General features: G+C 42.1%; 1 protein-coding gene across 4 annotated transcripts in view; it reads right to left on the minus strand.

Annotated features, from left to right (window-relative positions):
* SPTBN1 (spectrin beta, non-erythrocytic 1) overlaps positions 1-17,924 on the minus strand; it is a 214,669-nt gene that overhangs the window by 184,785 nt on the left and 11,960 nt on the right. The window lies entirely within an intron of this gene.

Genomic DNA, 17,924 nt, shown 5'->3' on the forward strand with positions numbered 1-17,924 from the left:
CCCAAAACAGAGAAAGAACAGAACCAAATAAACCATATTCAATAGGGATACATTAGGTGAATTGTATGGTGTAGTAGAAAGCCAAATTTGGCATGGCTGAATTACTTGAGTTGCATAGGCTCAAATGAACTTTATAGCATGAACCAGCAGCAGGAACATCTTTTCTGAATATCAAAATGGAAACTGCCTTTCAAAATTAATTCTGTTGGGTACCACTAGGCACCTACCACAATAAATTTCTATGCACCTCATCCCAAACACAAAAGAGGTTAAGAATATTAATCCTGGTGCTAGATTCTTCCAGTGTAAATTATCAGATACTATCTGACTTTATCCAGGAAGGACAAAGTACTCATTTAAAGAGGAACCGAAATACTAATTTAAAATAAAGGTTCCACATTCTTGAAAGCTGCTGAATGTCCCAAAACACATGACAGAAGGCATGTAGCACAAAAGTTCTTTGTGCCTTTCTTGTTCACTTCATTGGTAGCTACTATCAGATTATTTCATAACCCTGTGAAGCACAAGACTAAAAGAAGTGATTGCAGTGCATATGGGTGGGGAAAGAACTAGACAATTACTATCACATTTGGGGGGAATATCCAATCCTGAGATAATTCTGGGAACAGATACACATGAAAGTAACAAAAACACTGAATATGGCCTTTGATTTAAACCAGGCCTGTGATCCTGAAGCTTATTACACCTTAGGATAAGTATTTCTGTAACTTACTACAAACACAATGAGCCAATTAAACTTTGGTGTAACTCCATGGACTTCAACAGAGTTACATCTAGGATGAATTTGAGATATTAAGGAAAGCTGTATATTGCTAGATGCAGCACAGTGATGCATTACTCTGAACTGACTGAAACCAGAACAAACAAGTGGGTGCGGGTTACACAAAGGAAAGGGAATCCAGGAGTGGGAGGAAAATACAGAGAGGCTCCAACATTCATAAGAATTCTTTATAAATTAATAGTTGCCAGCTATAGCCTTATCTCCCAAACAAATCAAAACAGATAACAGGGTTTGACGTTTCATAAGACAAAAATCAGTCCTTATTAACAGACTCTCGTATTCCCAAAAATGCACAATGACATTACCTCCTATTTAAATTAATTACTTTAGATCAAGGGTCCAATCTTGTCTAAACAGATGTTAATCAAAAGTAACTCCACTACAGAAAATAAAGTTACACTGGTGTAAAAAGCCAGAATGAGTTACATCAGAATCAGACTCTCAGGAGATTGTTGGAGAAAAGAAACAAACAAACACAGCCATGAACATTTTTCCTTACCTCTATATTTTCTTTAAATGAAATGATTAAATAATAATAATGAAAACCTGTTAAAAATTGCATAATCAAAGTCAGCAGGAGTATATGGAACAGTGTCTGGGAATACTCTCTTAACCAGACTGCAGAGCTACTGTGTGGTTGTGCAAGAGCAGAAAGCACAACAAAACCAGCAACCACTTCATTTAACTGGTTACAAATCATGACGATTATTATATTTTCAGTACTGGAGTGGTGGCTAAAAACACCAAAAACATTTTTTTTTTTAAATCCATCCAGGTTTAAATAAAGCCACAATTTTTGAATTTTGTCTCAAGGAAACTGGAAATAAATTAGAAGACACCAGCATTTGAACACTGAGTAGCTTTTTTGCCCACAGCCAGATTCTAGGGACTTGGATTTCAGGAGGTACCAGTCATCATCAGCTACCATTTACTTGAACTTAATTGTGGATGCTCAGTACCTCTGAGGATCAAGCCCGGTAGGCAAAATTTGCTCTCTCTATGCTTCCTTTCACTAAGTTGAGTGGGTCAGCCTAACCTGGCAGAAACTACCTTGGAGGTAGGGATGGTTTCAGGTTGGGAAAGGGGAAACATTGTCTCTGTAGCATGCACTTCCCTTCCCCTCTGATCCTGCAGAAGCCTTCTGTGCTTCAAGCCCTCAGGATCAAGGCTCTTCTGTGAGGGATTAAGAGGCCAGGAAATGGCTGTTCTCTGCAGTATTAGTCTACCTAACACTACCTAACACAGAGATTCTTCACAAAAGATAATGCTAAACCTACCAAACTTCTATTCCTCACTGTCCCCCCTCTACATAGTACCTCCCATTCCACCAGGGGAGAGCTTCTTAAACAGCAGCAAGGCCACTGTGCAGTAGCTCATGAGGGAGAGGTGCCCAAGGAGTAACTGACTGGCATTGAGTCTACAAGTAAATATCCAGCTTCTATGGATTTTCTCTATGGCTCACAGGATCCATGTGTGAGGCTGGTCTTGCCCCTCCTCACTCTGGGCCAGACTGGTATGAGCCACAGCCCTGGGTAGGGGACAGTGCAGAGTCGCTCCAGGGAGCGCTCAGGAAAGATTGTTCCTCAGCTCCCTAGTGCAAACGGGAGGACCTTAGGATAGTGCAGCCTGCTCCCCCTGGTGTACATGGCCAGCTCCACCAGATACTGGGGCGGATGGTCATCGTCTACTTCCTCCCCATCCCACACAGAGCTACTTGTGCACCCCCACCCCTCAGGCACTAGCAGGGAACGAGTCTCTGTGGCTCCTAAGCATCAGGACTGTGACTATCCCTCCTCTTCCATGAGGTGTGCAAAGGACTGGAGAAGGCTGCTTGCACTCTCCTACCTCCTAATACTCAAGCCAGGAACTATCCGGCCCTCTGAGTGGCCAAATCTAGTCTGATGCCTCAATTATGAGTCAGAAATTTTATGAGCTAAAACGTGGGGTTTCCTGGCCCTTGTGCAGGTTTCCCTACATAAGGTCCAATCTGGCTCTCAGTCCTTCCTCAAGCAAAACTCTCACTGACTTCAGCCAGAGAGCTGTCTGAGGAAGCAATGTGTAGGGAACCCATGAGTTGGCCCTGGAAAAAAGCACAAACCTGGATCTTAAATTACAATAAGAAAATCTGTTCTATTTTATCATATTTTCCATTTTTCAGTCACCTTCATGAAACTGGTTTTGGTTTTATACTAGTTGAAAAGGTCAGATATGTGAAAAGGAGATTTTTGTTCCAACCCTCACAACACCTGTTTGAGTTTCTCTGTCAAGTATCAATCCAGCTCAGTGTTTGAGCTACATTGAGGTAAACTGATATTTTTACTTTTGTACTTGTACCTTTAGGTAACTAATAAGGCTATTTTAAAACCACTGAATGCACCAGCAACATGTCCTTCACAAGCAGGGTTCAAGGTAATCACAGACATTGCTTCCATCAAAGAAAAATTAGTCATTTTTTTAAAAAAAGAAATTCAGGAAAAATAAATTAGAACCCAGGATTCAGTCAGTCAATCACAAATAAAGCTTGGATCCTACAAGGACCTACAGACATGCTTACTTTAACCATGTGAATAGTCCTGATGAGTTCAAAGTTTTAAGTTAAGCAAGTGCATAAGTCTTTGCAGCCTGCGGCTTAAACTTGTCGGGAGAATGAAACTACTGTTTAAACTTTAGGTAATATAGGTAATACTTATCTGATTATTTCTTTTCACTGTTTTTCTGTTATTGAATTATTGTTGAGGAGAGGAGAAATTGAGACTCATTCTCAGGACAAAAAAAATCTTATTAATGTTTCTAACAGAATTACAGTGGTTGCCAATGAAAACCAAGCATTTAAGATCAAATTCCACCCTGTGGGATCTGAGATGATGCATTTTTTTCCTGTTCTTAGAATTGGAAAAACTGCAATATTCAGATACCACTGTGGTTACATGAGTAAATGATGACATTTTCATGACGACCACCGTATTTGTACAAAACCATTGTACAAAACCAGATAGTTTTCAAAGTAACATTCAGATATGAAAGTAAAACTGAATAAAACTATTAAAATCTTTTCTTTTAACATGTTCCTGTTAATATTTTCCTCCATACAACCTCCTTAGACATACTCATTTAGGGTTGCCAACTGTCCAGTTTTCCCAGGATCATCCTTTTTTTGAGGTAGCTGTCCAAGCAAACCTGTAAGAGTATTCTATACACACTGCTAGCTGTCCAGTTTCATGGGCTTCAGGATCATCCCGGATGTCCCAGGCTTTTTCACCTCATTCCCTCCCACATCCCACCAAAACACAACCAATGTTCACATGAGCCAGACAAAAGAAAATACTGTAGATGTCAAACGGAGAAAGTGGTGCAGCTGCTACACACATGGGATGCGTTATCTGAAGACATATTATGATGAAACTGGACAGTTTCATCAAATATTCATGAAAATGAATAAGCCACAATTCTGTATTATCCAAAGCCAAGCCTGTTCAACCATCTTCTTCTTCATGGTACATAAAACATCAACCATACAAGAAAAATAAAAATACTAAAAAAAAAATCTCTTTGGGAATCCAAACCTGTAGTCATAACCCAATGGGAATTTTGCCTGGGTAAGTACTACAGTGGCAGGAACATTAATGTTTTCAAATTATTATTAAAATACAATGAGGCACTTCATTAATAAAAAATTAAAAACAGTTCTTAATTTTTAAGTTGCTAATTTTGCATTTAATAGGTCAAACAATCACAAAACATAGTCCATATAACTAAATGTGGGAGGGAATAAAGATGTCTGCAGTGCTGCTAACAGTTTGCAGGACTGGTCCTTTGTTTAGCATGATGTATTGGTGATGAAATATTGATTTTTATTCCATCTACACAATCAACTTTATTTAAAAATCAACCAGCTATTGTTTTGAGTACTCCCTTCCAAAGGCAGGCTACTAGAGAAGTAAATTCCACATTGTTCATTGGTAACATGAAAGGTGGGATATCTAGTGGCCGAAATCTATCCCTGGTGTTACTCCATGGAAGCACAGAGGGCTACCCTTGGGATGAATTTGGCCAAAAGTATTTGGACACGGGGTGGGAGGCAGATCCACAGGGGGTGTAATTAATTGAAGCTGTACCTGTTTATACCAAGTGGAATGGAAAATAAATGATATTGCCATTACTTAGATAAACTGATTGGTAAAGTACAGAAGAACTTATTATTTATGTTATGGTAGCACCTAGAGGCCCTAATCTGGGTTAGGGCCCCACTCTCTAGGTTCCGTACTAACACAAAGAATGACACCATTCCGGCTGGTTTTCACTCTACAGTCAGGACCCTGCTCCACTGCTGCTACCACCTTTTGTTGTTGTTGGGTTTTGGTTTGTTGTTTTGATAGACACAGTTGTAAACTAAGAGGTCAGAAATGTTGCTACTCCTCAGCTGATATGAAATGTAAGAGCTTGTCTTCAGGCACAGTGCTTCAGCAGTGCTACGCAGCTGAGTCACTGTAGCAGCGCGTTAGTGAAGACGCTACTACGCCAATAGGAGGGCATCGGCACAATTAATCCACCTCTCCTAGAGGCAGTAGCTCTGTTAACAGGAGAAGCAATCCCATCAACAGCACTGTCTACATCAGGGGTTAGATCGATAGAACTAAATCGCTCAGGGGGGTGGACTTCTCAGACCCCTGAGCGATGTTGTTATACCAATATAAATTTGCAACGTAGACCTGGCCTGAGTTTGGGAACTCGGAGAGGACTTCCCTTCCTTCCCTCTGCACCTTATACACAAAGCAACCCAAATGCCAGTGCTTGTGCGCTCTTATGGTAAAGGGCAGAGGGGACAGACCAGACCAGCACTACCAAAGATGCTCCGTTTCCCAACAGAATGTCGTTGGGCTGGCTGGAGATGTAGCAATAGTCCTACTGTGCCCCTTTGCAAGCAGCTGGAGGCCAATACAAAGGTGCACATAATCCCATCTGAAAAGGTATATGAGTTTCCATTGGTGCAAATCTGGAGTCACTCCACTGACAAGAGAGGAGTCTCTGGATTTACACTAGTGTAACAGACAGCAGAATTCATCCCCTTTTTAAAAGACTTTTGTTCTCAGGATCAAATTTGGCACATTACCAGCAGTCACTAACCAGAGCGTGCCCATCTCTGAATGTGTCAGGTACACCAGACACTGTTTCAGCTGCAGGGTCAAACACTTATCAATGAGGAGTCCACATGCCCAGTGGACAGGGCACCAGGTTTGGAGCCCAGCTCTATCACTAACTCACTGTGTAGCCGTGGCAGGTCACTTCGCCACACCGTGCCTCAGCATCATTTTGAATATGGGGCCAATAAGGCTTCCCCACCTTGGTAAAGTGCTTTGAAAGAGGCAGATGAAAAGTGTTATGTAAGGGCTGGGTATTATTGTTACTACAAAAAGAAAAGGAGTACTTGTGGCACCTTAGAGACTAACCAATTTATTTGAGCATAAGCTTTCATGAGCTACAGCTCACGAAAGCTTATGCTCAAATAAATTGGTTAGTCTCTAAGGTGCCACAAGTACTCCTTTCCTTTTTGTGAATACAGACTGACAAGGCTGCTACTCTGAAACCTGTCACTATGCAAGGCATTGTTACTACAGTTTCCTGCAATGTTCATGTACTCTTTGCAGTTAAACAACTGGGGGGGGAGGGCGAACTGCTAAGAAATTCTCTCCTCTGTTTTTTACTTTTTAAGTGGACTACAGCTAAATATGCAAGTCAACTAAGCTGAACATTGATCTGATTTCAAATGCTATTGTTTTGTTTTTAAAACTAAGTCAATAAAAAAAATATTGCTAGTCTCATCCTTACCCACAAAAGTTAAACTTGAAAAAGGGACAGAAAAAAGGATCCGTTTTCACTTTGAAATTCAATGACAATTAAAAACAAGAGCACCATCATCATTCACTTGGTCCAACATAATCAGAAGGAAAATTAGATTTCCTTGAGCAGCAGATGACAAATCATTTTGGCTGCACAGCATTTGTTGAAAGCCTTTCTGAACTCCACTGCACTGATGAAAGTTGTGCATTGGGTGGTTTCCTCCCTCCTCTCACCGATGACACTAAGTCCTTTGAATCACAGGGAAAGCAAAATGTTTTTTCTTTCATTAAATACAAATTGGTCATTTTTGTTTGTATTACTTTCTTTTCTCTATTTCATCTCAGATGCAATTCTTATTTCCAGCATCGGTTTATCCACAGCAAGTTTAGAGAAATCTTTTCCCGAAACTGCATTTTTATTATTAAAACCTTTCCTTTAGCTAATCTACAAGAACATTTCTTAAAAAATAATCCACATTTTGGTTGGATTGCTCAATCCCACAGCACATAGGCTGAGGACATCATTCGTCAGGGCTCCTCATTTACATTCACATTTTACAAGTTCTTGACCTTCTTCCCAAATGCAGCTGCCCAGCCAGTTCACACCCACCCCAACAGGTGGCCTCTTAATAGCTCCACTGCCTGCTACTCTGATTCTCATTGTTCTGCCTGAGCTCCATCTGCACAAAGCAACACAATACAAATCACGACCCAAGGTGGACGTCGCCCATTTCCAACAGTTGACAAGAAGGTGTCAGACCTTCTTGTCAACTGTTGGAAATGGGTGATGTCCACCTTGATTGCATTGGCCTCGTTAGCACTACAAAAGTAATCAACTGTTGAGAATAGGCCATTTCCACTTTAATTGAATTGGCCTCGTTAGCACTGCCCCCCACACTTGGTAAGGCAACTCCCATCTTTTTATATATATATATATATATATATACACACACACACTACTTACTGTATTTTTCACTCCATGCATCTGATGAAGTGGGTTTTAGCCCACGAAAGTTTATGCCCAAATAAATTTGTTAATCTCTAAGGAGCCACAAGGACTCCTTGTTGTTTTTATCCCATTTTGGATTACACGTGGAAATGAAGTTTGGGAGAAATAGTCTAGTCTCACTAAGAGGCCGTAACACAGCAAAAGCATTAGTCAGTCACTACTGGCAGTCTCTCTGCTCCAGAGATCCAAGGTTCTCACAGCAATATTTTTAGTGGCCTCAGAGTGTGGCCAACTCTTGCTGCTGGCCGCTCTGATAATTTTTCCTAAAATACTTAATTAACTTTAGGAAAAACAAATAAATATTCACATATACATGTAGAAATCATAGTAATTTATTTATGTATGGGTTTGGGGTTTTTTTGCAGGCTTCAATAATAAATATAATGTACATTTGTCTCTCTTCTTTACTGGATCTAAACAGAATAGAAACACAAATAAGGTGCTTTGATGTTCTTGACTTTTTTGTTATTTATTTTGCCTTTTGGTTGCTGGTTTTTCTGTTTGTTTGTTTTTTTGGTGACTTGCTAGCTAGTAAGTCTGCTTCTGTGAAAAGCGATATTTGTTAATACCACGTTTCACAGCAGAACACTTGCTAGCTAGTTGGGAGGCAGTGAAAAGTGATATTAACAAACAAACATACAAATACCACTTTTCACAGCAAACTTACTCAGCCCTGGCAAGCTGGGAGACAAATTAAGCCCTGGATGGGGAGGCGGTAGGGAACAGGGGGGATGGCGTGATGAAGTGGGACTGTTCGTAATGTTTCCTCTGAATACTGTAGGGGTGCCTCAGTTTCCCCTATGCATTTCTTAAGTCTCTAGGTGGTGGGATAAGGGGGTGTAATTGTTGCAGAGCAAAGGGCCAGTGTACATAAATGGCCGACACTCTATCTCCTGGCAACTGATGGCCTGGGCGCCCCCCCCCCCCGTAAGGTGATAGCGAAAGGGTTGGAGAACAAAGGAATCAGGTGACCTCCTGGCCTGGGAAAGGGACAAAGCCCAGAGGAGGAGGGGCTGGAAGGGGAGTCAGTTTGGGACTGGCTGGAGAGGAGGAATGAAGCGCAGACATAGTTGTCTGGCTCACTGCCCCCCAGAATGGAACCGGCTGAAGGGTCCTGTTCTCTGTACCTACAAACTCTGTTTTAGACCGTGTTCCTGTCATCTAATAAACCTCTGTTTTACTGGCTGGCTGAGAGTCACGTCTGACTGCGAAGTTGGGGTGCAGGACCCTCTGGCTTCCACAGGACCCCGCCTGAGCAGACTTGCTGTGGGAAACGCATGGAGGGGCAGAGGATGCTGAATGCTCCAAGGTCAGACCCAGGAAGGTGGAAGCCGTGCAAGCTTTTTGCCCTGCAGACAGTCTGCTCACAGAGAGGAGACCTCACCAAAGTCCTGACTGGCTTCATAGGGAGCAGTTCCAGAGCATCGCCCAGGGACTCCGTGACAGATGGTAAGGGAATTTGGAGGGTACGGGGGGAGGTGGTGGGGGCCCAAAGCCCTGTAGCCAGGGTCCGGAGCTGGAGGACACAGTGGGGGCCAGAAGCAATCGAGAGGTGGTGACCCCAGTGCCAGAGCCCAAAGCCCCACCACAGGTGGGGGACAGAGCCCGATGCCACACAGCCGTAGCCTGCAGCTCGCCTCCCAGGGCTGAAGCTGGAAGACCAAGCCCCACCTTTCCTGGGAAGGTGGGGAACTTACCCGGCTGCCTGCTCCTCTGGCATTTGCAGCTCCAGAGGGGGACAGGGCCAAACCACTGCTGGCGGCTCCAGGGGAGGGGCCACTGCTTCCCCCATCACACCCAGGAGGCTGTGGCCATAAGAAAATCTCCCGGTGGCTGCATTTGAAAAACCTTGAATTAGAGTAGCAGAGGTATTGTAGGTCAACACTGAGGTACAGCAGTAGAACTGGATGGTGGAAACTTGCAACATGCCTGTCTCTAGCTAAGCCTCTTGGTTTCTCACTTGTGAGCACTAAACATCCATTCATAAATTTAGGAAAAATAGCAAATGCTAATTACTAGCAGACACAATTATTCCTCTCATCTGCCCCTCCCCTGCATTTTTTGGGGGGAGAGGAGCTAGGGTTCTCAAGTTACAAGCCCATCTCCCCTTTTTAGTTGACATCTTACAGATGGCCTGTAGCCTCCGTTCTGAAGCCAGAAACTCAGGAATAAGCCATCAAAGTTTACTTTTTTTCTAATAGGAAGCTACAGCTTTAAACAATATGCTGCTAAGCACAATGCTAATACTAATTAAGCCAGTTACACCACTGACCATGCAAATCAAACCTATTACCTTTCCTACAGTCTCACAAAGAGAAGTTACATCTCCACCACAGGTTTCAGAGTAGCAGCCGTGTTAGTCTGTATTCGCAAAAAGAAAAGGAGTACTTGTGGCACCTTAGAGACTCACCAATTTATTTGAGCATGAGCTTTCGTGAGCTACAGCTCACTTCATCGGATGCATACTGTGGAAAATAAAGATGTTTTTATACACACAGACCATGAAAAAATGGGTGTTTATCACTACAAAAGGTTTTCTCCCCCCACCCCACTCTCCTGCTGGCAATAGCCCATCCAAAGTGATCACTCTCCCTACAATGTGCACGACAATCAAGGTGGGCCACCTCCAGCACAAATCCAGGCCCTCTCTCCACCCCACCCCCCAAAACCCACTCCCCCATTGGACACAGATCAGATGTCAAGAACTGTGGCATTTGTGGACCGGTCGGAGAGCACTTCGGTCTCTCTGGTCACTCAGTTTCTGGTCTCGGGGTGACTGTCCTTCAACGGGAAGGCTTCGAGGGCAGACTCCGGCAAGAGACTGCTGAGTTGGAGTTGATTTGCGGATTGGATGCAGTTGACTTGGGCTTGGGTGGAGACTGGGAATGGTTGATTCATTGTAGAGAGTGGCCTATTTCCCCTTGTTTGTTCCTTCCCCCCCACCATTCCTCGGACGTTCTTGCTGAACCTTGGGTTTGTGCTGGAGGTGGCCCACCTTGATTGTCGTGCACATTGTGAGGAGAGTGATCACTTTGGATGGGCTATTGCCAACGGGGTAGTGGGTTTTACGAGGGATGGGGAGAGGGCCTGGATTTGTGCTGGAGGTGGCCCACCTTGATTGTCATGCACATTGTAGGTAGAGTGATCACTTTGGATGGGCTATTGCCAGCAGGAGAGTGGGGTAGGGAGAGAGAAAACCTTTTGTAGTGATAAACACCCATTTTTTCATGGTCTGTGTGTATAAAAACATTTTCCTTATTTTCCACAGTATGCATCCGATGAAGTGAGCTGTAGCTCACAAAAGCTTATCATAGAATCATACAATATCAGGGTTGGAAGGGACCTCAGGAGGTCATCTAGGCCAACCCCCTGCTCAAAGCAGGACCAATCCCCAATTAAATCATCCCAGCCAGGGCTTTGTCAAGCCTGACCTTAAAAACTTCTAAGGAAGGAGATTCTACCACCTCCCTAGGTAACGCATTCCAGTGTTTCACCACCCTCCTAGTGAAAAAGTTTTTCCTAATATCCAACCTAAACCTCCCCCACTGCAACTTGAGACCATTACTCCTTGTCCTGTCCTCTTCTACCACTGAGAATAGTCTAGAACCATCCTCTCTGGAACCACCTCTCAGGTAGTTGAAAGCAGCTATCAAATCCCCCCTCATTCTTCTCTTTTGCAGACTAAACAATCCCAGTTCCCTCAGCCTCTCCTCATAAGTCATGTGTTCCAGACCCCTAATCATTTTTGTTGCCCTTCGCTGGACTCTATCCACATCCTTCTTGTAGTGTGGGGCCCAAAACTGGACACAGTACTCCAGATGAGGCCTCACCAATGTCGAATAGAGGGGGAAAATCACGTCCCTCGATCTGCTCGCTATGCCCCTACTTATACATCCCAAAATGCCATTGGCCTTCTTGGCAACAAGGGCACGCTGCTGACTCATATCCAGCTTCTTGTCCACTGTCACCCCTAAGTCCTTTTCTGCAGAACTGCTGCCTAGCCATTCGGTCCCTAGTCTGTAGCTGTGCATTGGGTTCTTCTGTCCTAAGTGCAGGACCCTGCACTTATCCTTATTGAACCTCATCAGATTTCTTTTGGCCCAATCCTCCAATTTGTCTAGGTCCCTCTGTATCCTATCCCTGCCCTCCAGCATATCTACCACTCCTCCCAGTTTAGTATCATCCGCAAATTGGCTGAGAGTGCAATCCACACCATCCTCAGATCATTTATGAAGATATTGAACAAAACTGGCCCCAGGACCGACCCCTGGGGCACTCCACTTGACACCAGCTGCCAACTAGACATGGAGCCATTGATCACTACCCGTTGAGCCCGACAATCTAGCCAACTTTCTACCCACCTTAGAGTGCATTCATCCAGCCCATACTTCTTTAACTTGCTGACAAGAATACTGTGGGAGACCGTGTCAAAAGCTTTGCTAAAGTCAAGAAACAATACATCCACTGCTTTCCCTTCATCCACAGAACCAGTAATCTCATCATAGAAGGCGATTAGATTAGTCAGGCATGACCTTCCCTTGGTGAATCCATGCTGACTGTTCCTGATCACTTTCCTCTCATGTAAGTGCTTCAGGATTGATTCTTTGAGGACCTTCTCCATGATTTTTCCAGGGACTGAGGTGAGGCTGACTAGCCTGGAGTTCCCAGGATCCTCCTTCTTCCCTTTTTTAAAGATTGGCACTACATTAGCCTTTTTCCAGTCATCCGCGACTTCCCCCATTCGCCACGAGTTTTCAAAGATAATGGCCAATGGCTCTGCAATCACAGCCGCCAATTCCTTTAGCACTCTCGGATGCAACTCGTCCGGCTCCATGGACTTGTGCACGTCCAGCTTTTCTAAATAGTCCTGAACCACCTCTTTCTCCACAGAGGGCTGGCCATCTATTCCCCATGTTGTGATGCCCAGCGCAGCAGTCTGGGAGCTGACCTTGTTCGTGAAGACAGAGGCAAAAAAAGCATTGAGTACATTAGCTTTTTCCACATCCTCTGTCACTAGGTTGCCTCCCTCATTCATTAAGGGGCCCACACTTTCCTTGGCTTTCTTCTTGTTGCCAACATACCTGAAGAAACCCTTCTTGTTACTCTTGATATCTCTCGCTAGCTGCAGCTCCAGGTGCGATTTGGCCCTCCTGATTTCATTCCTACATGCCCGAGCAATATTTTTATACTCTTCCCTGGTCATATGTCCAACCTTCCACTTCTTGTAAGCTTCTTTTTTATGTTTAAGATCCGCTAGGATTTCACCGTTAAGCCAAGCTGGTCACCTGCCATATTTACTATTCTTTCGACACATCGGGATGGTTTGTCCCTGTAACCTCAACAGGGATTCCTTGAAATACAGCCAGCTCTCCTGGACTCCTTTCCCCTTCATGTTAGTCCCCCAGGGGATCCTACCCATCTGTTCCCTGAGGGAGTCGAATTCTGCTTTCCTGAAGTCCAAGGTCCGTATCCTGCTGCTTACCTTTCTTCCCTGTGTCAGGATCCTGACCTCAACCAACTCATGGTCACTGCCTCCCAGATTCCCATCCACTTTTGCTTCCCCCACTAATTCTTCCTGGTTTGTGAGCAGCAGGTCAAGAAAAGCTCCCCCCCAGTTGGCTCCTCTAGCACTTGCACCAGGAAATTGTCCCCTACACTTTCCAAAAACTTCCTTGATTGTCTATGCACCACTGTATTGCTCTCCCAGCAGATATCAGGAAAATTGAAGTCACCCATGAGAACCAGCTTATGCTCAAATAAATTGGTTAGTCTCTAAGGTGCCACAAGTACTCCTTTTCTTTTTATCTCCACCACACTATCATGAACAGAAACTCTGGTTCAAACTGTGAGGTGGAATCTCTTGCTTGCTAAGAGCTAAGGATAACACTTTGTTATCAAAGGGGCCAGGAACCCCTCTCAACAATCAACACTCAAAGCAGTTCAGTGCTAATCTCCGAAACATGAACAACTACATCATTTCCATGAACATGTCATTTTTCTGGAAGCTGCTGCATCCATCTATACATCAGTAACCCCAAATCCCTGCTTCTCGGCAAACAGCATTGCAATCACTGTTTTCTCAGTTATTCCACTAATATAACATCAGCACTTAAGAGCAATAAACAGATTGTCAACATTTTTTTTTTATTATTCAAAAGATTAGACAACCTGGTTTTGACTTCTAAGATCAAATCTTTGAAAACCATCACTAAATCAGCATTTTAACTACTAAAAATACAAGCACTATTAGTTATACTTAACATAGAGTATTGTCTAGGGATTAGAGCACAGGACTAGGAGTCAGATATTCTGGGTTGTAACCTCAGCTCTACCATAATCACATTGTGTGACCTTGGACAAGTCATTTCACCTATCTGTGATTCCATTTGTAAAATGGGGATGATTCTACTTACGTATCTGAGAGGGGAGCGATAAGGAATTTTCTAAATAATTTTGAGAACATCAGCTGTTAGATGCTGTACTATATATAGACAGTGTCATCAGATGGTACTAGTTCTAGTTGCCCGCTTTTATGAACACATGAAATCTGTTGACTTGAAAATCAGTATTTTATCCAGTGTCTTAATGAAATGGTGCAGTTTTTTCCTGGCTCTTATTTTTGTAGACATCAGATCTGGACAGTGCTAAAGCTGTGGACATTCCAGTTTCAGCATGCTCTAATCTTCCAATCAGCATTTCCCAAAGGTATACTGTGCCCTTCAGGTTAAATGTTTATGGAGTTCCAGTGCAGCTGAAAAGAAATACCAGTATTTTCCAGGCACCAGCTAATGAAAGTCAAAAACAGGAAGGACAGCTTTGCAAAAGAGAACAAGAATTCATCACTCCCAATGACAATAAAAAAAACGGGAAGCTACTTGTAATGCTATGAACCAGTGTAGAAAGTGCTGAGGTCTACTCCCATACATTAAGATCAATTTGGAGAAAAAACCATTATATGCATTATGAGTAATCTGTACAAGATAGAACATCATGATTCAGCAATCCACTAATTTGATTAGCCAAATGTAAAATTTGTTAATAAAGCAGCGATTGGTTTTTTGTTTGTTTTTTATTTAAAGCCCACTTGAAAATTTTGCTTTTTAGTGTATTTTCAAGAACTTTCACCAGTGAAACCTAAAGGTTATCATTATACTATTAAAAGAGGAAGGGAACTATTCCAAAGTCTTACTGGGCATAAGCAGTGTATACAGTAATCTAAATAAAAGCTTCCACATTTAAGTATGCTACATGTGTATGAGACCACCAATGATAAAATTCCCTGGTGAGCTGACCCTTTATTTAAATCAAATACTTGGGGGGAGGGGGGAATAATATTTGTAATAAAGTGTTTTTATCTGCTGCTTGTCAAACAATATGTCAGTTTCACTGCTTGTTTACCATATATCTTAAAGAAATTTTCCTTTTATGGAAACTAAATCGGACAAAAGGAAATATTAAAATATACACAAGAGCGAGCCTCTCTGGTCAGATAAATGTAATAATTTCCCTATCCACAGCCACTTCAAAAGAGAGTGGGGTGATTTTAATAGTAAGATTTAAGGTGTAAAAAATTAAACTAAACAAACATTTGAAAATCTCCTAAAGAGTGAATACAAGAGACAACAAATATGCTCTCTCCCTTCCTCTCATTCATATATAAATATACATGATACACGATAGAGTGATGTTACATAAACATCAGTATGTTTATGTAACATCACTCACTGTTCTCAGTATGAATTTGGGAAGCCTGATTTACACCTAGCATGCCACCCCAAATACATTCAAATAAAACCTTAATACAACCCCTGTACTACCTGTATGTGTCACATATGTTGCCAAAAACACACACACAATTTCAGGAATATTTTAAAGAATTCTAAGGGTTTTTTTTCCTGGAACAATCATATCCCTCTGCCTCAAATGTCAGGTACCTTGGTTGCTATAAACCAGCTCCCACCGGAATGGACTTCAGTGCTGCAAGATCAGGCTCTGTAAGTCCAATCGCAGTGGTTTCAGAAGAAACAATAAAAAAAGACATAATACAACTCTTCTATAGATAAAAAGTCATGACTTCAAAGTAGAATATTTCAGATCTGTCCACCCTTCCAAATGGCATCAAACTCCTGAAGGGTCATGAGATAAAACTTCAAAATTGTAACAATTTTGATGTCTACAAAGGCCATTACTAACCCAAAACCAAATCTTGCCCAACTCCTGGGCCTCACTCCTGGGTAATTTTTGGAGTAATTCCACATTTTGGGAGGAACAAGAAATGAAAAATCAGGCTGCCCCTGAAATATTCTTTTTGGGTGGCAACTCTATGAAGCAATTCAGGGGGTGGGAGTGCTGGAGTAAATCCTGGAGGAGATGGTTGGCAGGCAGAGAACATAATAATAGAGTGTTTAAGATTAAAATAATAAATTTTCATGACTCTGCAATTTCACACACACACACACACACATATATATATATATATCACCTCCACAATTTGGAAGGGTGGAATTAATAAAATGACCTTTAAAAAAAATTCTAAAAATTAGGGAGTGTCCCTCCTATATGTATCACCTTGAATGTTCGAGTCTCCAACCTATAATATGTTCAGCTATGAAAACAAAACTTGGTTTTGGTATTCAAGTCTAAGGTGTTTTCTATTTGGTGAAGCAATGCCGTAAACTGTAATACTGGGGCAGATACTACAAACCCTTACAGGAGTAATCCCACTGAAGTCACCAATGACTACTCACGTGTAATAGTTTCTAGATTGTCCTCATTGCACTGAAACAAAAGTAAGAGTTATTTATGTTGATAAGAGCCAGAAAAATAAGGACCAACTTCCACCATCAGCCCACTCCTGTTACAGTAATATGGGTAGACAGGAGAACCCGATTGCAGATGAAGATTATTAGTTCAACCTGCAAAATTACCAGGGCTGGAATTTGGCCACTTGTTACAATAACGTAACTAATTATTATAAGCAGTTAGCATTTTGTACTGTGAAGTCACACTGTCTCCAGATACATTCAGAGCTCTTGGGGCCCAAGCCTGCGAGATAATGAGTATCGTCTGACTGGTGCGGATTGCTCCCAGCTCTCACCACATGAGGTGTTCAGTACTTTGCAGAATCAGACCGTTGGACATCAGCTTAATGTGTGAACACAACGGAGGGGGCACAAGAATTTAATACAAACACACATCTTGCTATGAGAGTTCTTAATTTGATGTTACAAATGCTTCAGAACAGCATGTGACACTGTGGGCTGTTTTATAGGCACTACAATCCTGAGGCACAAAGCCGAAGAAGAGAGTTTCACTTTTAAGGCTCCAATCTTGCAAGTTGTGTCCCACGGCTATCCAGAATAATTTGCCAGATCAGGGCTTGATTCTGTTATTTTTTCTTTTGCCTGATTCTCAAAATTGTTTTGTTATTGCGATAAGAAATTATGTCTTTAAATGTATAGAACTGATGAGCTGCAACGATCATAAACATAAACATGATTTCAGTGGAGTTAGACCAAGGGTGAATCCCTGATCACTTTAATTCTGTAAATAACATGTTTGTAACACAATTTGTAAACATCCTTCTAATAAAATAATAAGACGGCCAGCAAAACAGCCACTTTCCAAAATTAATATCTTAGTCATTTGATACATTAATCTTTTACAGACTGAACATGTGCTAATAATATTTTAAACCCAAAACATGTAAGTTATATTTTAAAAACTTTTTGAGATACATTTTTCTACTTATTGTAAACAATCAAAAGTATTTGTTTCATGTCTGTATTTCCTAATATTCCAAATTATAGCACAGAGTAATTTAATAGGCAAATTACTAAGCTCTACAAAGGACTGGTGTTTTACAAAGAAATATGCAAAAACTTTTAACTATAAAAGAGTGCTAGTAGATGCCACTATAATCCAGCTTGGCTAAAACTAATTTCAGTCCCAAATCCCTTCAATGGCTCCTTGGCCTTCTGCCATTGCTTATGACACCCAGAGGTTAAAAATGAAAACTGCTGTACTATATCAACTACTGTTAAAGATGCTCTTAAACATGTGACTTTGCAAACTGCCCTTAAAGTGACAGAACCATGCCAGGAATCTAAGGAACTCTGTGACTCTTTGAACTCTCTCAACAAGCCCAGCTACAGCAATCCCAAGTGATTCACATTATTTTCCGCTAGTTGAAAACAGCTGTAGAAACATCTCTAAAATGGCTGGCGTATCATGCACCAACTCACTGCTCCACCTACTGTTGGTATGTCCATGTGGT

This window comes from Lepidochelys kempii, chromosome 3 (genome assembly GCF_965140285.1).
Source record: "Lepidochelys kempii isolate rLepKem1 chromosome 3, rLepKem1.hap1, whole genome shotgun sequence".
Classification (NCBI taxonomy): Eukaryota; Metazoa; Chordata; order Testudines; family Cheloniidae; genus Lepidochelys; species Lepidochelys kempii.